The sequence below is a fragment of the Nyctereutes procyonoides genome, unplaced genomic scaffold (assembly GCF_905146905.1).
Source record: "Nyctereutes procyonoides isolate TBG_1078 unplaced genomic scaffold, NYPRO_anot_genome, whole genome shotgun sequence".
In the NCBI taxonomy this organism is placed as follows: Eukaryota; Metazoa; Chordata; class Mammalia; order Carnivora; family Canidae; genus Nyctereutes; species Nyctereutes procyonoides.
Window position 1 is genome coordinate 370,128 of NW_026575124.1, and position 12,061 is coordinate 382,188.

Sequence of the window (12,061 nt, forward strand, 5' to 3'; positions counted from 1 at the left end):
GTTGGGGGTGGCTGGGGAGGATGATAATAAATGAGGCTACATCCTGTGTGCTGACCAAGGGGGTGTTTCTACCAGGGTAGAGAAGGGCTAAGAAACCAAGTCTACCAAAACTGAAAGAACTGTTTAGGCTACAGAGAAGGATTGAGGGCAGAGGAGGTGAGCATGTGGCTCTCTGCAACTGTGTAGAAGACTATTTTAATTTCATATGGCTCCAAAGGGCCAAACTAGAACTGAGAAGTAACAGGAAGTCCAATTTTTCTTTGATAACGAAGAAATCTCTTCAAAAGTGGAATTGGCCTCTGGGTAAAATAGTGAGTTCTCTGTCACTGGGAGTATTCAAGAAGAAGGTAGATGACCACCTACTGGGCATAAGGTAGAGGGCGAGAAGCATCAGGCAAGTGGATCTCGAGATCCCTCTAAGTTCATAAACTCATTAAGTAAAACGTTATGGAGTAGCTCTATGTGCCCAGCGCTGTGCCAGGAACAAGGTTTACAGTGGAGAATAAGATGGGGTCCTTGCCCTCGAGGGGGTGGCGTTTGTGTGTGCTTTTGGGGGGGGTGTTCAGGGCAAGAGCAAGTAAGAAGGCCCTGGGGCAGGAAAGAACAGTGTGGTGAGAAAGTTGTGAGTGAGGGGAGAAGGAAAGAGAGGCAGTTGATGAGAGAAGCGAGCTCCATCGCCTAGGCCACAGTAGGAGTCTCCATTTGGCCCAGTCCCTCGACCTTACCTCTCTCTTTCTTTCTCTTTTTTAAGGTTTTATTTATTTATTCATGAGAGACACACAGAGAGAGGCAGAGACATAGGCAGAGGGAGAAGCAGGCTCCCCATGGGGAACCCAGTGCTGGACTCCATCCCAGGACACCGGGATCACACCCTGAGCCAAAGGCAGAAGCTCAACCACTGAGCCACTCAGGTGCCCCCTGGCCTTATCTCTTAACTTGTCACCCCTCCCTCTCCAGTCCTGGGTCCCTAGGCCTTGGTCTCCTGCAGCTCTCCCCACCTACAAAGCCCCACCATTCCCCATAGCGCCCCCCACTGCCCTCGGCCCTCCCCCACAGTGGGCACTCCTTGTAATTTCTGGTGTCCTTGGAGCTGGAGCTGCAACGGTGGCATTCTCACCTGTCTTAGGTGGAAGGCCCAGGCTCAATGCTTAACCCTTGCAATTGCCTTTCTTCTCAAGAGGTAGCAACAGTTTAATGGTGAAGAGCACAGACTCTGGAGCCAGCCTGGCTGGTTCAGATGGTGGCTCTCTGTCACTTATTTGATCTTGCCAAGTTACTTAACTGCTCTGTGCCTCAGTTTCTCCATGTGTGAAATGAGGATGATGCTCATGCCTATCTCCTAGGCCTGTTATGAGTTATGTTATGTTATGTTATGAGTTATATATTTATTAAGTGTTTTAGACAGTGCCTGGCATGTAAAAAGCACAATATGAGAGTTTGTTAAATAAAATAAATCACTGTTGGGGCACCTGGGAGGCTCAGCGGTTGAGCGTCTGTCTTTGGCTCAGGTGGTGATCCCCCAGGTCCTGGGATGGAGTCCCGCATTGGGCTCCCTGCAGGGAGTCTGCTTCTCCCTCTGCCTGTGTCTCTGCCTCCCTCCCTGTGTCTCCCATGAATAAATAAAATATTTTTAAAATAAATTTTAAAAATCACTGGAAATATATCATTGCAACATCTGCTTCCCTGTCTCATCCCATGCTCTCCCAGTGTGCCCCCCACTGCCCCCACCCCAGCCCCACGCCAGACTTCCAACAGCCAGGGGACAAGCCTACTACTGCTCTCTCTCCTCCTCTGCTTTTCTAGCCATAGCTGCCTCTGGCTACAGCTTTGGTACTTTAAACAGAAGGCAAAGCTGAGTTCAGTTCCGCCCAGCTCTGGGCACGTGAAGAATAAAAGGTGTTCCTAATGGTAGGCCGCAGGCAAATCAAGGTGCACTCCTGACGCCTCCTTGCCTTTCCCCATCCAGCTGTTTTCAGAAGCTGAGGGTATTCTGGGTACACTGAATATATCACTGAGCCCCATTTCCTGGGCCCTGGGCCTGATCCCCAACACTGAATTTATTTTATTTTTTTAAGATTTTATTTATGTGAGACAGAGCCCAGAGAGACAGAGAGAGCATGAGTGGGGGTGAGGGAGAGGGAGAAGCTAAGCAGGGAGCCAGACATGGGGCCTCAATTCCAGGACCCTGGAATCATGACCTGAGCCATAGGCAGATGCTTAGCTGACCGAGCCACCCAGGTGCCCCTATTTTATTCTATTTTTTAAAGACTTTATTTATTCATTTGAGAGAGAGAATGTGCAAGTGAGAGAGTACAAGTGGGGGGAGAGGGAGAAGCAGACTCCCCGCTGAGCAGGGAGCCCCATTCAGGGCTCAATCCTGGGATCCTGGGATCATGACCTGAGCCTGAGCCGGAGGCAGGTGCTTAACCGACTGAACCATCCAGGCGCCACCCCCCCAAGATGGAATTTAAAGCTCTTCCCTCCTGCTCCCCTACAACCTTCAGTTCATTCCCAGTGTGGAACTGACACTTCTACATCATCACTGCCGGCTTTCTTGTATGTGTCTTTGAGGGCAGCAACTGCCCCCACTTCTCTGTTGCTTCCCAGGGCCCACCTAAACTGGCACTTCTCCCTCCAGCCCCATTTCTCTCCTGTCCCCTTCTTGGCATCTCTGGGCCAGCCACATGGGCCTGCTGTCAGCTCCTCAGGATGGCTGTTCTTCCTCCCTCTCCTTCCTATCTCCCTGCCCAAAGTCTTCCTCCTCCAGTCTTTGCTGGCCAGCTCCTACTCCTTCAGGTCTCAGCTCACCCATCACTTCCTCCAGGAATCCTTCCATAAGGCCCCTGGTCTAGGCCAGTGGGGTCTCCCAGCACCTGGATTTCATATATATATATATATATATATTAGTTTTATTTATTATTCATGAGAGACACAGAGAGAGAGAGAGAGGCAGAGACATAGGCAGAGGGAGAAGCAGATGGCTGCAGAGGGCCCAATGCGGGACTTGATCCTAGGACCCCAGGATCACCCCCTGAGCCGAAGGCAGATGCTCAACCACAGAGCCACCCAGGTGCCCTTTCCTGCTACAGTTTAAGCATCTCTTTACTTACCTATGTTCCGCTAGCCTGTCAAACTCAGCCAGGGTAGAGATCATATTTAACTAATTTGCTATTGGATCCTCAGTGCCCAGCACAGCGCCCATAATAGACACAAGTTTATGCCCTGGGGCCCGTGGATGAGCTTCCAAGGGTTCACAAGTCTCCTCAAATCATATGAAAATGTTTGTAGATTTGTAGTACGTTCTTCCTGGGAGAGAGTCTGTACTTTTTATCATAATCTCAAAGGACATGTAACACCCCTGTCCCCTCCCTACCCCCAAAGGTTAAGAACCACAGTGTAGGCGTCAGTAAACACTTGCCTTTGATTGAATTCATCCATCCATGAATACAGTCGTTGGTACTCAACGAACAGTTATTGAATGGGCGACTTTGGCTCCACCTCAGGGTTAGGGTGTCTTTAATATTTTCAACGGATCGAGTACAACCTCAGCGGAAACCTTTGCCAGTTCAGCCCCCTAACTCTGTGGCCTTAAACACTCCTCCCCCAGTGAGGCCCACAGTTTAGACCAAAGTCCCCGTGGCTCACATCCCCTGCCGGAACCCATCTCCAGTCCTGAGATCCACCTACTGCGCCTTTGCAGCCTGTCAGCTGAAAATAATCCTGGTGAGAGCAGGGGTGGCCGAGCAGAGGCAGGAGTCCTGCAGAAGCTTGGAATTGGGGAGACTCTGCCCCCTGCTGGCAGTCAGCGCGGGCTCAAAGAATGAGGTCAGAGCAGGAAAGAGGGGAGCCAGGTAAAGCAGGGGGGCTAGGGCAGGGGGTGCCCCCCACTGGGCACTCTTTCCCAGCAAGACCAGGCTTTATTTTCCATGGAGTCAGGGCAGTAGCTTCTGCTTTGAGGCCCACACCGCTTCCCTTCCCAAAGGTCCTATCTTCTCCCAAATTAGGAGTTTAGGGAGGGCGGGGGCGCGGTGGGGGTGCAGGTTCTTCTAGAGCTCATGGGAGGTCCAGTCACTCCAGTCACTCCAGGATCCAGCCCTTCTCCCGGAGCCTGGCTACTGCCGACAGGATCCTGAGCCAATTCTCTGCATCGCCTGCCTACACTTGGCGTGTGGTGTACCAGCCTCCCCACATCACCATGGCAACAGGAGCTTCTGCGTCCATCCCAGAGCTGATTTGTGAAGCTACGAGAAGAATCTGGATTGGGGTGGGGGGTGGGGGGTGCATAGGAAGGCCAAAGAGATAACGTTCACAGGAACGGTGGCCACAGGAGAGACATTAGGGTGGGGGAGGGATTGCTTGACAAGGAGGGTTATTAGAATAACTTGTAGCTTGTGAAGAGAGGGAGCTTCCTTGACAGGCCATAAATGCAGTCCCCTCCAGGGCTACTGGTCAGTCCAAACGGACCAACCCCTTCCCACAAGGCGGAGGGGGGGGGTGTCCATTGTAGTGGTGAACTTGACTTACTTAACCTCCTAAGCATCATATTTCTCATCTGCAAATGTAAAATTAAAATAATAGCAGCACTTACTTCACAGGGTTATTGCAAGAATCCAAGGAGGTGACACAACACTGGAGATAGTGCTCAGCACATAGCGAGTACCCAAAAATATGGTTATTGTTGTGCGCGTATATTTATCATTTGTGTCTCTCATCTCTCTAGCTCAACGGGCAGCCCTTCAATAATAAACTTTAATACTTGACAATTTTCAAAGTGCTTTGATACACATTCTCTCATTTGTCCCACCTCGATCCTGAAAAAAAAGAGATTATTACTCTCGCTTGACAAAGATGCATATTCAGAGTTTAAACTTGTCTTGAGGCTCAGCTCTAACCTGATGCTGTCACTCAGGGTTCTAGAGAGCCTGAGTTCATTGCCTTATTCACTCATCGCCTTTCTGCATCTCTGTGCCCAGCACGGTGCCACGGACAGTTGGTTCCTCACTTATCCCAGAGCAGAATTAGCTCAGGAAAGAGCTAATTCTGAAATGTAGGCATTGGGTTTGACCATGAAGGAAGCAGAAAACTCTTAATTGAATCCGCAATTTACTTTTTTTAAGATATTTTATTTATTTATTCATGAGAGACACAGAGAGAGAGGCAGAGACATAGGGAGAGGGAGAGACAGGGGAGCCCGATGCGGGACTCGACCTGGGATCATGTCATGAGCCAAAGGCAGTCGCTCAACCACTGAGCCATCCAGACACCCCTGAATCCATAATTTAAAGCATTCCCACAAAAGGGGAGTGGCTGCTAATGGTTTGGGGTTCTTTTAGAGGTGGTGAAACTGTTCCAAAATTGATTGTGGTGATGACTGCACAACTCTGTGAACGTGCTAAAAACCATTAAATCGCAAATTCTAAGTGGGTGAATTGTTCTGTATGTGAACTACATCTCAATAATAAAGCTCTTATTTTAAAAATTCCCACAAATCAAATACCAGCCCCCCAAGTGGCACCAGTGAATTCCACCAAATATTTAAGGGAAAAATGCCAATTGAACACAAATTCTTCCAAATAATAGAGAGAAAGGCTACTCTCCCCAATTCCTCTTATAAGGCAAGCATGGCTTTGATATCAAAACTGATAAAGACATCTTAAGAAAGGGAAATTAGACTCATGATCACAGATGGAATGTCCTATAAGCAGAGTCTTCTATTTATTTATAGTTTAAACATTTATGCTAGCCATTTATAAAAAATAATATTCATGATTATGTTCACCTCAGTCAAAAAATGAAGTTATTTTAATATTTGAAAATCAGTGTAATTCACTGTATGAACCAAACATTGAGAAAAATGAAATAATCATGTCCACATATATAGACACTTAATTTATGACAAAGGAGACAATGTAGAGCAATAGATGCAGAAAAAGTGTGGTAAAATTCAACATCCATTCATGATTAAAACAGTCAAATCTGGGGCACCTGGCTCAGTGGTTGAACATCTGCCTGCAGCTCAGGGCGTGATCCTGGGGTCCTGGGATCAAGTCCCACATCGGGCTCCTTTTCAGGGAGCCTGCCTCTCCCTCTGCCTATATCTCTGCCCCTCTCTGTGTGTGTCTCTTATAAATAAATAAATAAAATCTTAAAAAAAATAAAACAGTCAAATCTAGTAAAGTAAGGAATAAATGAAAAGTTTCTTCATTTGATACAGAATAATTTCAAAATCCCATGACCAAACATCACACACTTAGCACTGAAATGTTGGAAGTTTTCCCTTGGAAATCTACAACAAAATGCCCCCTACCATTTTTCTATTCAATTTTGCTTGATGTTGTCCTGGGGGTCTTAACCAATGCAGGAAGGCAAGAAAGAAAAAAGGTATAAAATATTTGAGGAAAATAAGAAATAAACTTGTCATTATTCACAAATAATATAATTGTGATCTAGGAAATCTAGGGAACCTACAAATAACTGATAAGAATTAAGAGGTTGGTTTAGCAATATTGCTGAATACAAGATCAATTTCCAAAAATTAATGTTTCATATATGTCAATATGTCAGCCACAAACAGAAGTAAGTTATAAATGATATCATTTACATTTGAATTAGTAATATCAAATACCTAAGAATAACTCTAACAAAATGTGTTCATGACCTCTAACAGGAAACCCATATAATAATATTAAAAGGGGGATCCCTGGGTGGCGCAGTGGTTTGGCGCCTGCCTTTGGCCCAGGGCGCGATCCTGGAGACCCGGGATCGAATCCCACATCGGGCTCCCGGTGCATGGAGCCTGCTTCTCCCTCTGCCTGTGTCTCTGCCTCTCTCTCTCTCACTGTGTGCCTATCATAAATAAATAAAAATTAAAAAAATAATATTAAAAAAAATAATAATAATATTAAAAGAAATTTAAAAAAAGAAATTTAAAAAGACCTAAAGAAATAAAGGGATATATCATGTCTATGAATTGGAAGACTCAATATTAGAAAGATGGAAATCATCTTTATTATCTAGATACTTATCTAGAGATTCACTGCAATCCCCCATAAAATCCCAACAGAGTTTTTAAATGGAAACTCACAAGCTGACTTATAAATTTATATAGAGACGCAAAGGGCCACAAACAACCAAGACACTCTTCAAGAAGAAGAAGAAGATGTGAGTTCTTGGTCTAACATATATAAAGACTTATAACAAGACTGTAAGATTAAGACAATGCGGTACTGGTACAGAAATAAACAGGCCAACAAAATAGAATAAGTAACTGAAACACAAACCCACATGTATATGGACATTTGATTTATGACAAAGGAGACAGTGCAGAGTAGTGAGGAACTATCCCCAAGGCATATAGAAAATTACAATATACAAAAATCAACTCCAGGTGAATTATAGACATAAATGTAAAAGGCAGAACAATAAAGCCTCTAGAAAATAAGGCAGGAAACTATCTTGACAATCTTAAGATAGGGAAAGACATCTTTCTTTAGGGTTTTATTTATTTACATGAGAGAGTGAGCGAGAGAGCAAGAGCGAGAGTGAGAGAGAGAGAGAAAGCAAACAGGGAGAGGGGCAGAAGAGAGGGAGAAGCAGACTCCCCGCTGAGCAGGGCTTGATCTCAGGTAGAAGCTATAGCCGGCTTGATCCCAATCCAGGCTCCATCCCGGGCTTGATCCCAGGCGCCCATTGGATCATGACCCAAGCAGAAAGCAGATGCTTAACCATCTGAGCCATCCAAGCACCCAGGAAAGCCATCTTAAACAGTATACAATAGGAAAAGTTAAGCTTATAGAAAAAGACTGATGCATTTGCTTACATTAATTTTTTAAAATATTTTCTTGGTTAAAAACAAGCAAAACAGGGCAGCCTGGGTGGCTCAGTGGATTAGCGCCTGCCTTCGGTCCAGGGTGTGATCCTAGAGACCCAGGATCGAGCCCCACGTCGGGCTCCCTGCATGGAGCCTGCTTCCCCCTCTGCCTCTGTCTCTGCCTCTCTCTCTGTGTGTTTCTCATGAATAAATAAAATCTTTAAAAAATAATAAAAAACAAGCAAAACATAATTAAAATGTGAAAAGGAAAAGGATTAATGATATGGTATGTGCATTAAATATTGTAAAAAAGAAAAGAAAGTGCACTGAGAAATGTATAAAATTCTTGAATTATTATACACCTGAACTTAATATAACACTGTGAGTTAACTATATTTGAATAAAAAAGGAAAAGAAAGTGAAAAGTTAATCCACAAAGTAGAACAAATTTGGAACCCACATACTGATAAAGGACCTACTTCCAGCATATAAAATGCAATATTACAAATCAATAAGACAAAGACATAAAACCTAATATAAAAATGAGCAAGAAATTTGAATGGATGCATCACAAAATAGGTTGCCCAAATGGCAAATAAACATTGGAAAGGGTGTTTGACTTCATTAATCATTAAGAAAATACACACCCACCAGAAACACTCAAATTAAAAAGATTGAAAATATCAAGTGTGGGGAGGATGTGAAACAACGAGAACTCTCATACGCTGCTGGTGGGTGTATAAACTGACACAACCACTTTGGAAAATAGCTCAGTCTATTCTGATAAAGTTTGATATTTGCATAATCTGTGAACCGGTACTTGTATATACCCATAGAAATACATGCACATGTGCCCCCAAGGAACACGTACAAGAATATTCACAGTCTCATTATTCGAAACTTGAATTTCAAACTGGAAACTATCCAAAGGTCCACTGACAGTAGAATAGAAGTAACATGCAAGTAATACAAGCTTGTTGATTTTATTCACATTTGCTTCAATAAAAGACAACACCAAACCACAGTTTGTTGACTACAGATCTTGGGACTTCTCAGTCCCCATAAACACAGGAGTCAATTTCTTATAATAGATCTATCTATCTATCTATCTATCTATCTATCTATCTATCTATCTGTCTATCTATCTATCATCTGTCATCATCTATCATCTATTTATCTATCTTACCCATCTTTTATTTGTTCTGTTTCTCTGGAGAACCTTGACTACTACAGGTTTAGTTGGTACTAGGAGTGGTTCTAGATAGGCAGAACTTTAAAGATGAGTTTTCTGAATTGGTTCAGGGGTTTCTGGAGTTGACTCTAATCTAATTAGATATAAAGACATTAATGATTCTATTTCCAGTGATAAAGAGAGTACTGATTGCCCATGGCATGATCTGGCAATAGAGACGTGCAAAAATACTACTATTGGATGTTCCTAATCAACCACTTATAAGAAGCATAATCTTTAAAAAGGAAAAGAAAAGACCTCTCTGCTCACTGTGGTATTGGCTTCCTACCCACTCCCTAATCCCCCATCCCTCTACTTCCCTCTAAGGGAATTAATTTTGCATTGCCTGAGTAAACAGTATTAGCCTTCCCCGAGGCAGTCGCCATGCAAGACAAGGCCTATTCTCCTCGGGACCCACACCCACCACCCCTCTTTGCTTTATTATTATTTTTTAAGATTTTATTTATTTTTTCGTAAGAGACGCGGAGAGAGGCAGAGACATAGGAAGAGAGAAGCAGGCTCCCTGCAAGAAGTCTGATGTGGGACTTGATCCCAGGACCCCGGGATCTCAACCTGAGCCAAAGGCAGGTGTTTAACCACTGAGCCACAGGTGCCCCCATCTTTGTTTTAGACTTATAACTAGACTCAAGTCCCAGAAGGCCCTTAAAGGTGAGGTGCAAAATGTGAACTGTGAGGAGGTGTACTACACTCCAAAAGAACTATTTGAGTATTCTAGGGCAGCCAGGGTGGCTCAATGGTTTAGTGCTGCCTTCGGCCCAGGGTGTGACCTGGAGACCTGGGATCGAGTCCCACGGTGGGCTCCCTATATGGAGCTTGCTTCTCCCTCTGCCTGTGTCTCTGCCTCTCTCTCTCTCTGTGTGTGTGTTTCTCATGAATAAATAAATAAAAATTTTAAAAATAGATAAATACAATATTTTAAAAAAGAACTATTTGAGTATTCTAATTTATATTGACAGAAATTTAGAGAATATGTGTAAAAAAAAGAGAATATTAATGGTGTGGGTAATGATGGAAGAAATATAAAGTTGAATCTGGCTGAATTTATTGATATGAACTCATTAAGCACAGATTCTACAATTAATATTGCATCCTGGGGGGTTAGAAAGGATTTTAACAGTTTGATTGGTTGGCTGAAACATGGACCAAAAGGTGACCCACATTGAGCAAGCTGGAAATGCCAGACCTGACTTGGTTTCATGTGGAGAAAGAGGTTCAAAGGATTAGGGGAACTAGAATGTTAGAGTGGATTTGTCATAAGATCTACTCACACACACTGGGAGGAGGGTTCAGACAACATGACTGGGGGGCGGGTGGTATGAGGGGAGCTTCAGCATCTTTACAGAACTTTGTGATTGCTCTTCTCTATATGTAGTGGGAACTGCAGTCACTGAATTGGTAAAACTGAATGCAATGGGAGTAATTGGATCCCAGGTGGTAGACTCAACCACAAAAGGCAAGGTGGGAGTAGTTACCATAATGGACAGTGGAGTCAAAACAGAAATTAGGATAGTCTGATGTGGGGCACCTCGTGAGCTCAGTCAGAAGAGCATGTGACTCTTGATCTCAGGGTCATGAGTTTGAGCCCTGTGTTGGGTATAGTGATTAAATAAATAAATAAACAAACTTAAAAAAAAAAAAAACCCACAACAGTGTGACTTACAAAGACTTACGACATTGGCTAGTTGATCATGGTGAGATAGAAATGAGATAGATAAGAAGCTACTAAATTCTCACTTGATTTAGACAAACAGAAAAGTTCTAGGTCAAGTGAACAAGATTCTACCCTGAATCATAAAAACAGGGCTTCCAGACTTGAGCCAGTTTATAGACCAGCACCCCCTGAATGAAGGGGAGGTTGGATCCTCTTGAGGATCCCAGTACATTGCCAAAGATTCATACTATTAATCTTTCTCCTAGCCCCTCACCTCCCCCCCCAAAAAAAAACAATGGCCTTTTATCAGGGTTAACTGTACACTGGTGGAACGGAAATCATCAGACTTTTGTGGGACTACTGGACATTGGCTGTGAACAGACACAAATTCCAGAAGACCCAAATGTCACTGAGGGCCACCAGTCAGACTAGGGGCTTATGAAGGTCAGGTGACCATGGAGTTTTAGCTCAAGTCCATCTCGCAGTGGGACAAGGAGTCCTTAAACCCATCTTTGGTTCACTTCCCAGCTCTGGATACGTAACTGGAATAGATGCACTCAGCAGCTGCCAGCATCCCTGCGTTGGTTCTCTGACCTATGGAGTATAGGGGAAGACCAAGTGGAAGTGACTAGAACTACCTTTTCTTAGGAAAATAGTAAAATAAAAGCAATACCACACTCCTGGAGGGATTGCAGAAATTACTGCCATCCAGGATTTGAAAGAAGCAGGGGTGGTGATTCCTACCACGTTCCTACTCAACTTTTGGTCTGTGCAGAAGACAGATGGATCTTGGAGAATGACAGTGGATTATCATAAACTTTACCAGGTGACCACTCCAAGTGCAGCTGTTGTACCAGATGTGGTTTCATTGCTTGAACAAATTAACATGTCCTCTGGTACCTGGTATACATCTGCTGATCCAGCAAATGCGTTTTTCTCCATCCCTGGCAATAAGAACTACCAGGAGTAGTTTGCTTTCAGCTGGCAAGGCCAGCAATACACCTTCACTCTCTTACCTCCAGGGTGTATCAACTTTCCAGCCCTATATCATAATTTAGTTCACAAGAATCTTGATCATCTTTTGTGGAGAAAGACAATCTCACACCTGTAGTCTTTCCACCTCTACTCAGCTACATAAGAATGGACTGTGGGCCTGGAACACTTTTTTTTTTTTTTAAAGATTTTATTTATGTGGCAGAGAAAGAGAGAGAGCACAAGTAGGGGGAGCAGCAGGCAGAGAGAGAAGGAGAAGCAGCTCCCAATGAGCAGATAGCCTAATGCTGGGCTCAATCTCAGGACCCTGGTATCATGACCTGAGCCAAAGGCAGATGCTTAACTCACTGAGCCA